At 47.2% G+C, this 15,921-nt stretch overlaps 2 protein-coding genes across 2 annotated transcripts in view; both read left to right on the forward strand.

The window, feature by feature from the left end:
- The window catches only part of col25a1 (collagen type XXV alpha 1 chain), a 119,458-nt gene that overhangs the window by 17,015 nt on the left and 86,522 nt on the right, over window positions 1-15,921 (forward strand). The window lies entirely within an intron of this gene.
- The window catches only part of etnppl (ethanolamine-phosphate phospho-lyase), a 106,046-nt gene continuing 100,285 nt past the window's right edge, over window positions 10,161-15,921 (forward strand). Inside the window, exon 1 of the mRNA XM_076035408.1 lies at window positions 10,161-10,170. The gene's annotated coding sequence lies outside the window, so the exon portion shown is untranslated. The remainder of the gene's footprint in view (window positions 10,171-15,921) is intronic.

A 15,921-nucleotide genomic window follows, 5' to 3' on the forward strand; every position in this document is an offset into this window, starting at 1 on the left:
TCTTCTGACCTGGTGTAAGAATTGTTAGGCAGGCGCCGGAAAACAACACTCGAGGACAGAAATAGCAACAAGGAGGAAACATGAGATTTGTGCCCATCTGTCGCCGCCAAGCGCCCCTGGGATACAGTATGGCGGCCCATTCATTTCAATGGAGTTGCTCACCCAGCGCATCATGGCCCATAGAGCATGTGTACTTCACCCCATGCCGCCGTAACACCCGTGATGCATCAGGACTCATCAGCCAATCAGAAGGAACCTCGACACAGCACGTACAACCCCGTAATGTCACGCTGGTAATGAATTCTTTTCTGTTGATTTTCTTTCTGATAGACTAAAAGACCATGAATACAAAATCTGCAATAGAAAGATTATGGGAAAAAGCCCATGGGATGTTTTTGCTGCAGTACCTGGAGTGGCCACTAAGAAAACGGGGCGCTGTCATATTGATTGATGCATCCATTGTCGCCACACTCATGACAACAATAGGACTGGCAGTGACACAAGAGTTCGGGCTGCTCCTGTTTGCAGGCGTCTCACATGTAGTGCAGATGTGCGGTAGCTGGTTTTCAACATTTTGTTTTGTGCCTTTTTAAATCAGATTTAAGACACAGCAGAGTCGGGTCACTGGTGGAGGCTGACACATTAATGGCTCTGTGGAATGAGGGACCTTCACATGACTGGGATGGTTGGTGAGGTGGCAGAGGCAGATGGGACATTAGTCTCAAGCTGGGCTTTAAGGACTGACAACAACCTCGGTCACTTCCTGTGCACCAGGTCATTTCAATAAACACTGATGTCCAAATTTATACCTTTACAGCCATTATGGGATTGTTCTGGCCGGTACAGGCAGTGAATGGTCTTGAAAAAGCAAACTGATCGCCAGTGTTTTTTCTGCCTCTTCTGAGAAATGCCAAGAGGCATGAGCGACGTGGAGCATGTGGGCGGTGAAGTGTTATTAAGGTTTTTTTTTTCTATGTGCCTCAAAAACCGAAATAGACGGCTTTGCCTTCGCAAAGCTGGTTTTCTTTCCTGCATGTGGTGCGGCTCCTGGCCTGTGCCAGCCTGTGTGAATCTTGGGGAAGCATTTCATGAGCTCTGACTTGCGGCGGCTGGGACCAGACTCCTCTTCCTCTCCTGCCCGTCCAGCAGCTTCAATCGTCTGTTCTCTTCCTCTTGGGTTAGCCACGCCGTCAAGCCAAGGCCCACCGGTGCATCGTGGACTGATGGCTGCCAACCGTCCCCCCATTTTCTGGTCGGACAATTTTCCTCAATTGAAGGCTTGTAATGAAATGTTTACACTGTGAGAACTCTTCGCAACCTTTGGGGAGAAGCAACTCAACCCGGTGTCATCAATACCGCTTTCGTCTCTCCATGCCGCAAAAGAGAAACCCTTAATTCTCCAGGCGATATGACCCATGGTAAATTTTGCAGCTGCCTCGTGTGTCTGATGGAGTGAAGCGTAACAGTGGAGTCGCAGTAACGTAGCGGAGTGTAGAGGGGCATTTTGTGGCCTACCGGCTTTGCGTCGAGAACACGGCTGCAGTGCAGGAATGCTCTAATCAGGTTCTAGTTACAAGCACCAGGCCCACCGGAAAGATAGGCTTCAGGTCCGTAAAAGCTATTGGCCATTATTATTATGATCCTCCACTCTGTGCAAATCCACACCCCCCAACAGATGCCAGCAGTGAATATTGGTGATAATAGGGGGAGATCAAAGAGATTGCACAGGGGGCCTTCAGCCGAGGCGCTGGGTCTTTCTGCAGGCATCCATATTTGGAACAGCTGTCCAGTGTACACAACATGCTCATTTTCATGTGGGGACACTTGTGTCTAAGTCCGAAGCGACACGTCCTGAAGCCGCCCCTCTGTCCCCCAACTCCGTCGCTGGATTGGATTAAGTGAAGTGGGTCATTCGGCGACACCTGCTATCCCAGGATCAACACCGGCAGCTGATTGTCCCTACGCTTTCTTTACACACGGGGACGACTGACACGCCGAGCACATGCAGCCTGAATGTTTATGTCATCGTCCCGCAACCCCCACCCCTTGAAAATAGTCTCACATGCACCTTTGTTGTGTTTCGTCTTTAAGCTCCCTCTCAAGCAGCGACAAGCAAGTTATGCAACCTGGGTTTTATTTAAAAAATAAAAAATAAAAAAAATAGACAAGTCCCGTAGCACCTGTTCCTACTTTAGCTGCCTCTGAAGGCCGCAGCAACTGGGCTTCAGAGCCCAATCATCACCGCCGCCTTGCTCGTTTTCTATTTCCTCCGCCACGAATATCCAGGCAACGCGAGTTTCGGTCGCTGCCTTTCCACTTCAAGGATGAGGGACGGTGTTCAAGAAGCAATTTCACGGAGAGACACATAGTGCGTACACCTGCCATCAGCCTCTCGGAGGCCTTGAGGCAGGCAGGCGGGTCTGTGTTTAATGAGGTCGTCATTGATTTGTGCCTCGCAGGAGGGCCGCCTGCCAAGTAAGAGCTGGACAAACACTCGGGACGTGATTTAAATTCACTCATTTCTTGCTAATAAAGTCCACAGCGGCCAGATCGAATAGTTAAAAATAATCAAACTTGCAAGAAAAGATTGGGTTTCCACGGCAGCTCTCCAAGTGTTGCATGTCTGCCAGTGCACAAGGGCGATTTTATTCCTCCGTTCATTTCCCCGAGTCTTAAACATGTGTCCGGAGCGTCTGGACAAGCTGTTAAAGTTTTCAGAAGAGGGGCCCGCTGGTGTCGGGGAGCGATGTCTGCCAACGAGGCGTGGACAGCTGAGAGAGCCACAACAGTAGTCACGTCCTTCTCCTTTTTTTAGCCAAGCCGCGTTTCTACAAGTCAACGAGTCAAGATGACTGGTGAGCGCAGGACGCAGATCGGAGCCATTGATTGATGACTGTGACAGTTTGCAGGATTTGTCTAAACTTAAACCTGGGCTGATTGCGCCAGCTGTTAATGTGACGCGATGGCACTCGGTGTGTTTAGGCCTTTTGGAAAGTGGGTCTGAGTCTTCGAGCTGCACCAATACAGAGACAAGACCAGTCAATTTATTCCACCCTAATTGGATTAATGAGGTCCCAGGCTGCACAACAGCTCCTTTAGGGTCAACATTTATCTTGTGCAATAAATTCAATACTTGGTGAGTCTTGAAAGCGATGACGATGAAACCTTTACAGTTCTAAAGGGTTCCTAAACAGAGACTCGTCTGAACTGCAGCAAATTAACTGGACGCTGGAGCAGCGCCCTGCTGAGTTCACCCAGGAGGGCGACTCGGACCGGACCAAGCTGCGCTCGGACTCTGGGATCAGCTTCATTTTGTGCTTGGATTTGAATTTTGGCAACGCTTCTAATTTTTGGAGAAAGTGCAGTGGACAAGCTTTTCACAATGTTCCACGTCAGGCATTTGTTTTATTTACGCACTTCTGTACATTTAGCAGCTGCCCTCCTAGCCCACCCCCTGCCCACCACTCTCACGGCAGCAGCACCACAGTCTGACAGTCACTTAACGTTGTGCACTAATAATATTGCAGAACTGGTTGTGGGTCTGAACTGTGCTCTCCTGCCAAATCAATCTCGCCCGAGCTCTAGCAGCTGCTGACAGCCAGTTGGCAGGTATGTGACCTGCGGTTGGAAGGGAAAAGGGCTCGTGTGACAAATATTCTAAATGTAAAAGAAAAAAAAGGCTATTAAAAAGGAGGCCTTTTTGCCACTTTGCCCCGGACAAAACAAAAATATGCCAACGATATCCCGTTAACCGTGGCCAGAGGAGTGTGACGTCCTTCTTTCAAAACAACATCCCTGTAAAAACTGCCCGTTTTAAACACGCAGTCTTAAGCAAATGCTGATATTTTAGGACGGCTGTTTGTTTTTTGTTTCACTCTGAGGGAACTTGTCGCAAACAAGATTGGATTTGGTGTGTAGTGTTGGAATCCACGGGGCAAATCTGCACTCTGACTCCTGAACCAGCTCTCTGTTGCACTTGGATTTCAACTTGTGTACCAGACAGTCAGTCCAGGGGGAAGTGATGCAGATGACAGTTGAGTACCTCCAACCCTCTGCTGAACACTACCTCATACTGACCACAGCCACCATGAGTGCAAACAGTGTGTGGGCTCGCTGATTTATCGCTGGTTGTGTCAAAAAACACTTGAGAGCGACTCACACTGGCCCTGTTTGTTTTATATAATCCACTCTCGCTTTTTATTGTGCCGCCTCTTCAGCTCACTCCTGTCTCTGCCCAAGGTCACTGTCCCCTCCTAGAGTCAAAAAATTAACTTCCCAGCCATGTAAGAAACCTGAGTTAGAAACGTCAAATTTGCAGCTGCAACACCTGTGACACGAAGCAGAGGTCTGACCCAAAAGTATCCATCCTGCTCACCAGAAATATGTGGTCTTTGCCATTTTATTTTTCTGTTCGCATGATCAAGCAGGATTTGGGACTCCTCGCCATGTATTGTTGCAGTTGGGCTAAAGGTTTATATTTCCAGATACGTGAGCAGAATCAGTCTTTTCGCTTCACTCCGTAGATGAAAACAGAGGAGAGTTGCCAAGTCTCTTGCTGACTTTGTCATAACTGTTAATGTAGCTTTAACAGGTTTAAAGACTTTTCAGGCACGAGAGAGGAACGTTGTGCGGGGCAGTAGTAACAGATGAGATCGCTCAGCATGGCAATAAAAACGGGGGTAAAGACAGGAGACAGCAGTGGTCACATTTAAAACTGTGCTCGTTTTTTCCCGGCCCCTAAAACGTGTTTATTTTTATGCCTGAACGCTTAAATGAGTTTGTCTTCTGCTTGCATTTTTTGAGACTTTATCACCTCTTGTCTTGCAACAGGGTGCAATAACAATTCTTTGTGTTGGTATGCAGACTAGCTGGAGGGAAGAGACAGAGTGATTTTGTGCTTTGGTCAACATGACCACCAAACCTCCAGTCTACATGTCCTTTTGTAATCATGCAAGAAAAACAAATAAAAAAAAAAAAGAACCCAACAACTCCCAAACACATTGTTGTGTCACATTTCAGTGAATTACTCAATGTGGTCTCTGTGTGGCATGCAGGAGCGTAGACAGTGGTGGTGGTGAGGCCGGGCACCAGGCTGTAAGGTTAGAAATAGCGCCCCGGGGAAGGTGCTGAGCGAGAACTTGGCGCTGATCGGACCGAGCTCAGGTTACCACCAGCTGCCCACCCAGATTTGCTGGCAGGTTTTAAGTGTCCAAAAACAGAATCCTATGCCAATGGCAAGCTCAAGTCCAAGCCCGGAGGAGAGTGCTCTGACACAACCCGCAGCACAGAAAGCCTTGACAAGACACAAGCTCACAGATCCTGCCCCTCTTAGCTCAGAGTGGCAGCAAATCAAAGGGACTCCACCCTTGGAAAGAAGCAAACTGTAAAATGTTAAAATCATTTGGAATGTTTTCGCTTACGTGCAGGATTCTCTGCCATATTGTTTTTCGCAGAACGAGCTGTTTTTCATTTTTTTCTTTTTGTGGCTCGCCCGCCTCCACGGCAGCCGAGAATGAAATGGAGCAAATATTGGACATGCGGGGAAATCATCGAGCAAACACTCACTGTGCACGCGGGATGACTTATTGACAGCATAATAACTTTTCTGCGGAATAAACCCGTTGGACCAAGCGACAAAACCTTTGGTGGTCCAGGTTGCATTCGCTTGCACTTAATAGAGCTTGAAATTAAACAGCAAAAGTGAACATGGGCGCTGCTCCGCTTCCTCGGCCCTTTTATTACATCCAGTATAACAGAGGTCGCTGAAACCCATTGGTGTTTGATTTGGATTCTGCTCCACGGCCTTGTGACAGCCCCCCCTGCTGGGCATCGTTTGGATTATATTTTCAGTGCTATGGCAACCACTTGGGTTCCACTGTCTGGTGTTTGTGGGGAGCACCAGATTGTGAGCATCCCTGAAGGTCTCTGTGTGGATTCATTTGATGGTGGGCCTCGTCATCTTCACGAGACAGCATGTTTGTTGAGTCAAGACGGGAGGCCTTTTGTGAGGCCCCGTCTCTTTGTGTGGCGCTGTTGCGCCAGACTTCTGTGTACAGTGTCTGAGCGCAGAAGGGGCAAGAATGTATGTTTCCGTGCTCGCAGCTCAGCAACAGTTGTGCAACATCGGCTGCACATCATGTATGCACATTATATAAGCTAATTTGATGATTTCTAGGATCAAAGTCACCTAGCAGTATCATTCGCTTTCACCATTTTGGCTTTGATACTTTGGGCTGCCAGTGCCCAGAGCAATAATCCACACCCTTAGGCCATTACCCAATCCAAAACAAATGGCAGGATTGTTCACATGCAGCTCATACTGCTGTTGTGCTCTCTTTTTTTGGACCTTTAAAGATGCTAATTGTACACCACGACTCAATAACTGTAATAACTATAATTCACAGTGTATCTGGGTGAATTCAGTTGGTTACGATCCTCGGTAGTGTCTTTGAGCAGTGATGTCCCACTGAGCCCCAAATTGTTTACCTGTGCTGGTGTTTAATGCCGATGTAAACAGATGACTGTGGACAGCTTCCATTAGTTCTGACTTACAGCAATGTCCCTGCAGTCATGGCTCTTGTCTTGTATTGTAACTGTGTGACAGACTAAATTTAGAGTGGAGAGTAATCTACCATATTGTTGGGCTGAAAGATGATCGCGGCGCTGTCAACTTTCAACGCGTCTCACATCCTGTCATCTGGAGATGCTGCTGAGATGGAACAAGTGGCCCCTGTGGAGTTGTGAGGGAAGGAGAGAGTGAGGAGAAGGGGGGAGGTAGAGGAGGAGGAGAAGAAGGAGGGGGTGAGGGGAGGGGTGGGAGGGAGGGACGGCAGTGGGCCGGAATCCTTCGAAAACTTTGCTGGAGTTATTTGTGTCCTCTCTGATCTGCCGCATTCACAGCTCATGGTATCGAGTGTTGCCACTGTGTGTATGTGTGTGTCAGGGGTTGGATTTGATAGGGAAGTTGAGAATCGACGTATGTCTTTGCGGTCAGAGTTGGTTGCCGCTGAGGCATGAGAGCAGCTGGCTACGCCCCACTTTCACCACAACCACCCCTCACTCTGTTTGAAATGTCAGGACCTGGAGAGTCGACGAGTCCGTCCACACATTCCCACTGAGGTGCCAATGAGGCGTCCGTGGCACCTCAGACACGAGCTGCGATTACATGATCCACAAGCAATCGGATGAAATGGTAATCTGATTAAAACCACATCGTGTGAACACTCAGTTCTGATCAAATTGACGATGATCCGATGGAAATTTCGATTGCGTTGGTGGAGGTGGAGTAACTCGATGCAATGAATCCATCCATTGGATCCAACCAATCCATGAAAACGACACATCCAATCGCTGTTGGAGCTTTGTGTGCAACTCCACCACGGAACATAAAGATGTTGCCCCATCACAGGTAAAGATGCTGCAGTTTCAAAAGGAAACGCTAAAAAAAACGGCAAGCTTGATTAGCCAAGCTAACAACTTTACTTTTAATACTTGTGGGCTCCTGAGTCCAGCTGTGTGTGGGATCATGTGATCATGTCACGAATAACCTACATCACAGTGCACTGCATTATCGGAACCCACAAATCAATATGATCAGTGTATTTGGTGTACATATATACGTCATATAAATGAGACAATCTTAGTGTGAAACAGTTCAATCAGATTGACAAAAAAGTGACTCACCTACTGTTATCCAATCACTGTTGATTGAGTTTTTGTGTTGTAACTCCTAAAAAGAGTACAAATTTGAACTTTATCCCACATTTTTCTTGCCATGCAAATATCTTACAGAAACAAAAGAAGAGAAATAGCTTGCCTCGTCTGGCCCAGTATGGGAAAATTCCTCAAGGTGTTTACATGACCTCAAATATATTATGGGTCATTATGGGGGGGGAAGAATAATGACTTCTTCCAGATTACCTGTGACCAATGCAATGTCAAACTTGGGCACCTTGGTGGCAATTTTAATCACATGGTTTACTTGTGTTGTCGGCTCGTGTGTTGGCTGCAGTGAGGCCCTCCTGCCTGTGACGCCCCTGCTGTGATTAACGCTGAGGAAATTAGCCCGCTTTGACTGAGCGCTTTGAGAAGGCCTGAGCCACTCCAAAAAAGGTCGAGGCAGCCTTTAACTGGTTTGTCTAGTGTGACACGGCAAATTAAGCCAATTAATGGAAGAACAGGGCTCCTTGTGCGAGCGAAATGCACCCTGTCCCACCCTTCCCAGTTCATTCCCAAGGCCTCCGTGTGAGGCTGTGTAAACTGATATTGCGTGTCACATTTAATTTGGGCTCTTTGGGCTCAGAGTGCACCTCTGTAAATGTCTGAGGGCTAGGATCGTTCAAGACTTTGAGAGATGCTCAGAGAGCTTTAGCCCCTCGATTGCCCTTCAAAACAGGTGCGGGAAACCTTTCAGTGAAAGGTAAGTTTTGTTTAGGTTTCTTTTTCGCTGGTGGTGGGGGAGTGCGTTTAGAAAGGGAAACCTGACGTCGGCCCTCAGGCCAAGGCTGGGACTGACTGACAAGGTTTTCAGTTTCAGGCCCCTTGAAGCTGTCAACATGGCAAGCGTGGGCACATTTTGTCTCCCGCAAACGTCAAATTGCTGCCCTGACAAACCTTTGTGTTGTCCAAACCGCAGCAATCTGAACGTTTTTTTTGTTTGTTTGTTTTAATTTCCCTCGGAGTCGCTCTCACTCGCTCTCACCCTCCCCCCTCCAATCCCAACACAATGAACGCCATCAAACTTCTCTCGCCGGCCTTCTGCCACTCGAAGCATCACTCACAGCTGTCACTCCTGATCTTGGGTCACAAACTTGAGGGCGACACTCCTGATCCTTTTCCCCCCACCAACACCACCACAAAAGCGATTACGTTACAGTGGACGATGTTTGCCTGCATGTATTTACTCTGTAGGCCCTGTTGCTGGAGCTACACTTTAGAGCGATGGAATAGATAGGGAGGCTGAGTCAGCCAGTATTCACACCTGTTATTTATTGCTGGATTAAATTCCTGCTCCCCCTGAGCCGTCATTACACAACATACCAAAATAGTTGGCATAAATTAGGACGCCTAAACGACTCCCGGAACGATGGTCCGACCCCTGTTCCTAACCCCCCCCCCCCCCCCCCCGCCCCCACCGCCCCCACGCTCACGGTGACATGTAGTGAACAGGTGGCCGGCGGCAGCCCAGGTTCCCATGCACAAAGCCAGATGTTGTTACGGGACAGGAGGATGTGCTTTATTTCACGGCTTTAGGTGGCGTGTCGGCCTGCCGACAGGTGACCCAGTTGAGGAAGTTCAGCGTCTGTTGTGAACACAGTCTGGAGAACAGGAAGCTCACGCCGTTTGTCTTCAGAAATGGCCGCAAGCTTGTCAGAAGCCAAAACGGAGGCGTTCACTCATCCCTAATCACCATGTTTGAAATTGTTCGGCGGAGCCCAATTTAAGATATTTTTCTTTTTTCAAATGCCAAACGGTGTCTTGTAATTAACCGCAAACAGGTAAAGTTTTGGTGGTGGGATGGTGTCGCACCTGATCTGACAGCTCAAACCCTTATGCTCATTATAAAATGTCACACCAGTTTTGCAGCGAAATTAATCGGAGTGGCAACAGCTTGTATCCCAAAACCTAAAGGCCAATTTTATTGTAAACTCGTTGATCTCTGTTTGTTAATGGACTTCTACTAAGTGACGGATGTGAAAGTTGAAACTGTGACCTTTTGAACACTTTGAAACTCTGTGCTGCTGTTGGAGCGTCTTTGAAGCAATGTCCATTTTGTGATCGCTAGAATGTCTCCGATTTTTTGGGATACTGACTTGGTGGGCTTTGTTGCTCCAAAGAGAGCTGACACAGTTGACAGTAATATGTCGATGGCAAGCTAGACCCATCGGACTAGGCTGAATTATTGATCGGCTGACTGGGAATCAAACAAGAAAATGGAAATCAGTCTTTGACGGAAGTGAAACTCTTAAGTAGCCAGTGCCCTTAGTGTCAAGACATTCAAGCTTGTTTTTCTTCTTCCTCTTGGCTCCAACTCACGCTCACCGACTGCCCCTTGCTCTAACGTGTTACCAGAGGAAGCCTCAGAGCTGTGATGTAAAGTAACTTGACTAGGCCAACGTCTTGATTTTGATAACTGCATGGCACGCTATGTGAAAAGTCTTGCCAGCGTGTTGAGAAACATTGGCAAGTGTTTGTTGTTCGTAAGAAAGTTCCACCCAGCGTGACTAATGCAGGGAAATAAGGTCCAAAGGATTTCTTTACATTCTATGAACACAGCTGCTTTCCATGGCCGACTAGTTGGCTGCGAACACTGGAGTTCCCTGAGAGAGCTGACTGGAAGGAGTATGGCTTTGTGCCCCAGAAATAATGAATAATATGAAAACACACACACACACACACACACACACACACACACACACACACACACACACACACACACACACACACACAAAGAAAATCATTTACCAGCCTTCCACAGACCTTTCACTTTCCCCGGTTGGTAAACTCTCAGCCACTGCAGTGTTTAGTCTCTATTTTTCTCAGTATTTATCGAAAAGCTCACACTGAGCATGTTTTCATTTTCTCTAGGAATGTTTGCAATCTTCTGAGGAATAAAAAAAACAAAACAAATAAAAAGTTTCTGGGTGGGAAATGCTGCGTTTCTTTGTACACCAGAGTGGAAATGGTTGCTGCTATTTTCCAATCCTATAAAAATGGGTTTCTTTTACCCGCTTGATGTGGTTTTCATGTCTTTCCTCACCATCCAGGCAGGAGGGATTGAAGTTTGCTGTTTGCTTAATGTAACACTGTTTGGCCTTGAATGGGTGAAGAAATCACAAAAGACTGCATTAAATGCTATTTGCTCCCCAACGAAATTGTAATAAGTGGAATGTATTTTCCATTACTTTGCCTTGCGGAAAGGACTTGCACTAGTTGTCAACTTTTATTTACAGGCTACTGTCTAATAATTGGCAGTAGTCACACTTGGGGCATCTGTTTTTTGTTTAGTGGTGTTAAATGGAATACGTTTAATAGCAATTTCAGACGTTTAGCTTAGCTTTGCACGAAACCTGAGGATGTTGGAAAGCAGCTCGGCACCGTCTTTTGGCCTCTAATGGCTCTAATGTGTTGAAACACAAGTGTATAAAATGTATAAAATTATTATTCTGACAAGCCGTTAGCTCAAATGTCAGCGCTAACTGCACACACCTGTGCTTTAGTTTGTGCCAGACCACAAAGTCTTGTGTTTCAGACAATCACAGCTAACACCTGCATCACTCTGGAAACGAGATGCAAGTTTGTCAAGAGCTAAATGTATAATGTGTTGGTCCAACTATTGAGAGAGGCTATGCATTTCCTCACGTTTCTGAGAGGCTAATTTGTATAAGCTATGCTACAGCTCTGATCACAGTGGAAGGAACACAGCTTACCTTAATGCTGTTTAACAGCAAACTAATTTCTATCATCATTTTGCACGACCAGACAGAGAGCTACACCAACATTGCCATTGCAAAATTGCTTGATTTGGCTCCTAAACAGGGCTAACAGCATTCAGCTAGTGTATACTTCATCCTAATCGATACTCCACTTTGTAAGCTTTGGCATGGTTGTACGGCACTTTGAAAGTCAACACGTTATTGCTAATTTTCAATCAAACTTTAATTTCTGCCCCTTATTTTCCATTTTTAAGTGATTTTACGTTTCAGTAAAGCGTTGGGCCTGGTTTACTATGAAATTGGATTCTCTGCAGGTGGCCCCTCCACCGCCAAGTTGGATTTCATTTTTTAGTCATTTTCTGTCGGGGGCGTTCATAAGTTATTCATTTATTATGAGCAATTAATAATTAGTGAAGTGCTAAATTTGCCTCTGATTAAAGAGCGCTGCGGCGCGCCTCAAAAATGTCCTCGGCTCCACTTTCAGCTCATTTGCGAACAAAGAGAGACAGATTTAGAGCGCTCCCTGTGGACTCGGCTTTAAAGTTTGGAGAAAAATGTCAGCGTTCGGTGGTGTTCCCGGAGCGGATGAAGGAAGCTGCGTTTCAAGGTTCCTTGAAGGCGCTCTGTTTATTTTGACGAAACCGTGAAGGCGACGCTTAGCCACACAAGTGAACGCCTGACAAGGGCAACAGAGAGATAATAAACATCCCTGCCAAAGGCCGACCTTGCAGGGGGGTCCTGTGATTTTTATCATGATGTTGGCATTTTGGGCCAGAAAAGCACTTATTTCATCACCGATGGCTTGTAGCTGTGTTCTAAGGATGGCTCGAGGCTCGTTGTTTTTCACCCCCATATTGACTTGTGCAGTGACGTAAACTTAATCTCATAATATTCAGCAAGTATCTGCATCATTGCTGCAGAGTTGAGCATTGCGAACCGCCTGTTCATCAAACACGTGACGGCGGCCAGGACGGCAACAAACATCTGGCCGCTCACATGCTGATGGGTAAAAAAGGGGGACAACAACAACTCCCCCCCCCACCCCCCCTTCCACCTCCCTCACTGTGAGCGGCGTGAAGCTGACACGACTCGTTGCTAATTGAGCAGGTTTGAAATTGGATCTCGTCCCGTTTTTAGCTTGTTGATTCTTCGTACGGGCAAAGGTGTCGCTCCAGTGCTCAGGCCGACTCCATCCTGATTGCACGTTCCCTCTCACACGCCCGTCTCTCATCTCGTGTTTACGCCGCCTCCGCTCAGTGCCTCTCTTCTGCTCGCGCTCCCTTAAGGGGCCCGGCCTGGTCCGAGCTGTGCGGGGCTCCCGGGTCCGCCCGGCGCACATCAAAAGTGGCAAAACAAACGGATTCCTTCTCTTTCTTCGCCTCTCGTGCTCGCATGTTGGAGCAATCTCAGAGACAGATGCGCGCCCCCCACCACACACGCCCCCAGCCACCCCTATTCCGCTGCTGTGCCTCTAGCTGATTTATGAAAATATCAAAAGGGGAAACGTATGGATGCATGGGGGGGCCACCAGGACAGACCGCCCTCTTTGAGGTCAGATATCTGGGATTGCGGGGGATCCACAGGAACTGACGATGACTTTGCAGCCTCCGCAGATTAAACCCACGGTGGGTGAGCGGGCGGTCGGGAGGCTGTGTCCGTTTTTGAAGGGATGTAAATCAACGTGGTGTATCTGCAGTGTTTGGGGGGGGGGGGTGCTGCAATTACTGTCTGCGCTGCCAAAGTGTGATGAAAGCAGAGGGTTAAAACCTTTAAACACTCATGCGAAAGAACTTATTTGGAAGAGGGAGAGAGTTTTTTTTTGTCCCCCTTCATCTTTCATCCTCAGGAAGTTGAAAGCCGTGATGAAATCCAATGGATTTTGCAGTGCCGGAACTTAATTGCAGCCGAGTGGATTTTTGTTTAGAACAGCCCAGTGTCCTGTGGGAAGGCACGAATTTGCATCCATCTGTTTCCCTCCAGACATGCTTTTCATGCGCGATCCGACACAAAGCGAGCCAACGCGCTGTAATGACGGTGCATTTAAGCCGTTTCCTGCATAATTCGGTTTCCTCTTCAGAGAACCAGAGACACATCGCGTCTTAAAAACAGTTCACCCAAAGCCCGACTGGACGATGAACCAGTTGCACTCGGAGGCCTCGGAACCAGGGAGAATCGGACAGAGAGCGTGTCGGCTTGAGCTGCTGTAAACACGGGCAACTGTTCTGAATCCAAACTGTGGCTTTATGGCACCTTCTGAAAAAGCATCTGGCAGAGGCAGTGCAAGTTTACGGGCAACGTGTAAACACTTAAAAGCAAAGCACCTTGGAAAAATTTGCAAAGTGTTTATCCGCCGTTCGATGGCGTAGCCGATCAGATGTCAAAGCGCAGGCCTGAAACTCCCAGCGCAGAAATTGGATTAAATATTGTCCTCCTGCCTGTTTAAAGTCAGACAGAAACCATGAGGAGCTTTTACACGAGAGAGAGCAGATTTCTACCGAGGAGGCAACCAGTGGAGGTCGATGCACCAGAGAAGTTTCTCAGCAGTTTGATGAGTTAGGAATAACTTTGTTGTCCATTGCAACATTTCTGGTTCTGGCAACAAGAGGCGACTGTCTGATTGTTGGGTGATATCCAGCATAATTTGAGCAAATGCTAGCATTCACTTGGAGCATGTTTCATGCTATTCTCATGTGTTCCTAGAGGTCGCTTATGTAGGACAGCTGTTCCGATTTCGCATGCACTAACATGCAATGGGCTGCTCGTCCGGCTTTGTAAACAATAGGATTGACCGGTCTCGATATCAACGACAGAGAGGCCCTGTTATGTGCGCTGCATAAGATTTTTTTTATTACTTTATATCTGACAATAATGAAAATCACATATTGCCCCTTTGAAGGTCTCATAACACCCTGTTTTAACAGGCAAACACGGCGAGGCTCTCTAACATGCAACTGGTGTGTAGAGTGAAGTGTTGGGGGATTATTACATTGCGAGCTTCACATACCTCTTGAGAACAAAGTAAAGATAATAACATGAGCTCAGCTGGGTTGGGCGAGCTGCAAATTAGGCCCGAACGCACAAGACGTGTTGAAAGAGCGAAGGAGGCGACGCGGCGCTGGGCGTTTGCGAGTCTCTCAAGGCTCGCAGCTCGTGTCGGTAATGAGCGGGAAACGGAGCCAGACGAGCCGGGCGGCGTTCAGCCTGCGTGTGTTCGTGGAGGCGGGCGAGCTCGTCGACGTGTTTCTGGTCGCAATCGTTGTGTTTCAGCATTCTGTCATTAGCCGTCAGCAACCGAGGATATACATCGCCTGCCAACCGTCTCCGTAGGCAGTCTCCAGGATGTATATGCCGGGGTGTCCCCCCTCGCACCAAACAATCACAAACACAAACAGCAGGGGGGGGGGGAGATATTTAGATGGAAAGTGTGGAGACGACGGAGGAGGAGATGATGAGGAACATCTCTCAGCAGCGGATGCATTGTTTTTCCAGGCCGGGTTGCATCAAGTTTTGCCATATATGAATCCAGTCTGTTTCCTGCTGAGTGCGGATGTGTGAATGACAGCTTGTTTTCATGCCGACCGTCCAAAGAGTTTCCTCACGAGGAAACACAAAGTGATGTCAACCCTGTGAAACCACTAACGCTCTGTTTTTCTCTCCTCTGTGTCCTGTCTCTCATCGCCGGGGCGCCTTCCCTTGGAATCATTGGCTACAGGTAAGCAAATTCTATTAATTGTTTGTTACCAACAGGTATTGCATACACTGTTGGATTGGAGAGGAGGGCACCTTCATTTTTCAATCACGTTCTAGATCAGGGGTGTCAAACTCAAATATGCAGTGGGCCAAAATGCAAAACTTGGATGAAGTCGCAGGCCAACATTCATATTTATTGTAAGAAAATCTTCTAACAACCTTTTTATATGGACCCAAACAAGTTTTGCTTCAACTTGAATTCAGAAATAGCAAAACTTAATACTATTCAATACATACTTCATATTGCACACATGCAAAATCCAACTTCAAATAAGAAAAAAACTCATCAAAATGAATAAAATGGCTCTTTTTATTTGCAGCCTTCTGGTTTAAATTTCAACAGTGACCTTTCCAAGGGCTAATAATACATTTAAAAATGAAACTATCAACCAATTTAATCATAATGTCCTTCAATGAACGTCCTGTACTGTTTGCCGCACCAAAATACCAGCAGACCATTCTGGGTTTTATAGTAGTAGCGGTACACTGCCAAATTTGGCCCGCGGGCCATAGTTTAACACCTATGTTCTAGATGGATAAAACCTGTAAGTTATCCAGAAGATCGAGAGGAGTCCATAGTGATGACTCCCCAGAGGTAAGACAGCAGGAAGCAGGGCCCCACACCACGCACTTGAGTTGAGGCTGGGGTTGCCAGATTCACTCCAGATACTCTTCATCATCATAAGTCACTGTGCAATATAATGTGGGCAGTGTTGTGAAATATGGAATTCACTGT

This window comes from Nelusetta ayraudi, unplaced genomic scaffold, assembly GCF_046127955.1.
Source record: "Nelusetta ayraudi isolate G7.1 ecotype Tasmania unplaced genomic scaffold, CSIRO-AGI_Nayr_v1 ptg000042l, whole genome shotgun sequence".
In the NCBI taxonomy this organism is placed as follows: domain Eukaryota; kingdom Metazoa; phylum Chordata; class Actinopteri; order Tetraodontiformes; family Monacanthidae; genus Nelusetta; species Nelusetta ayraudi.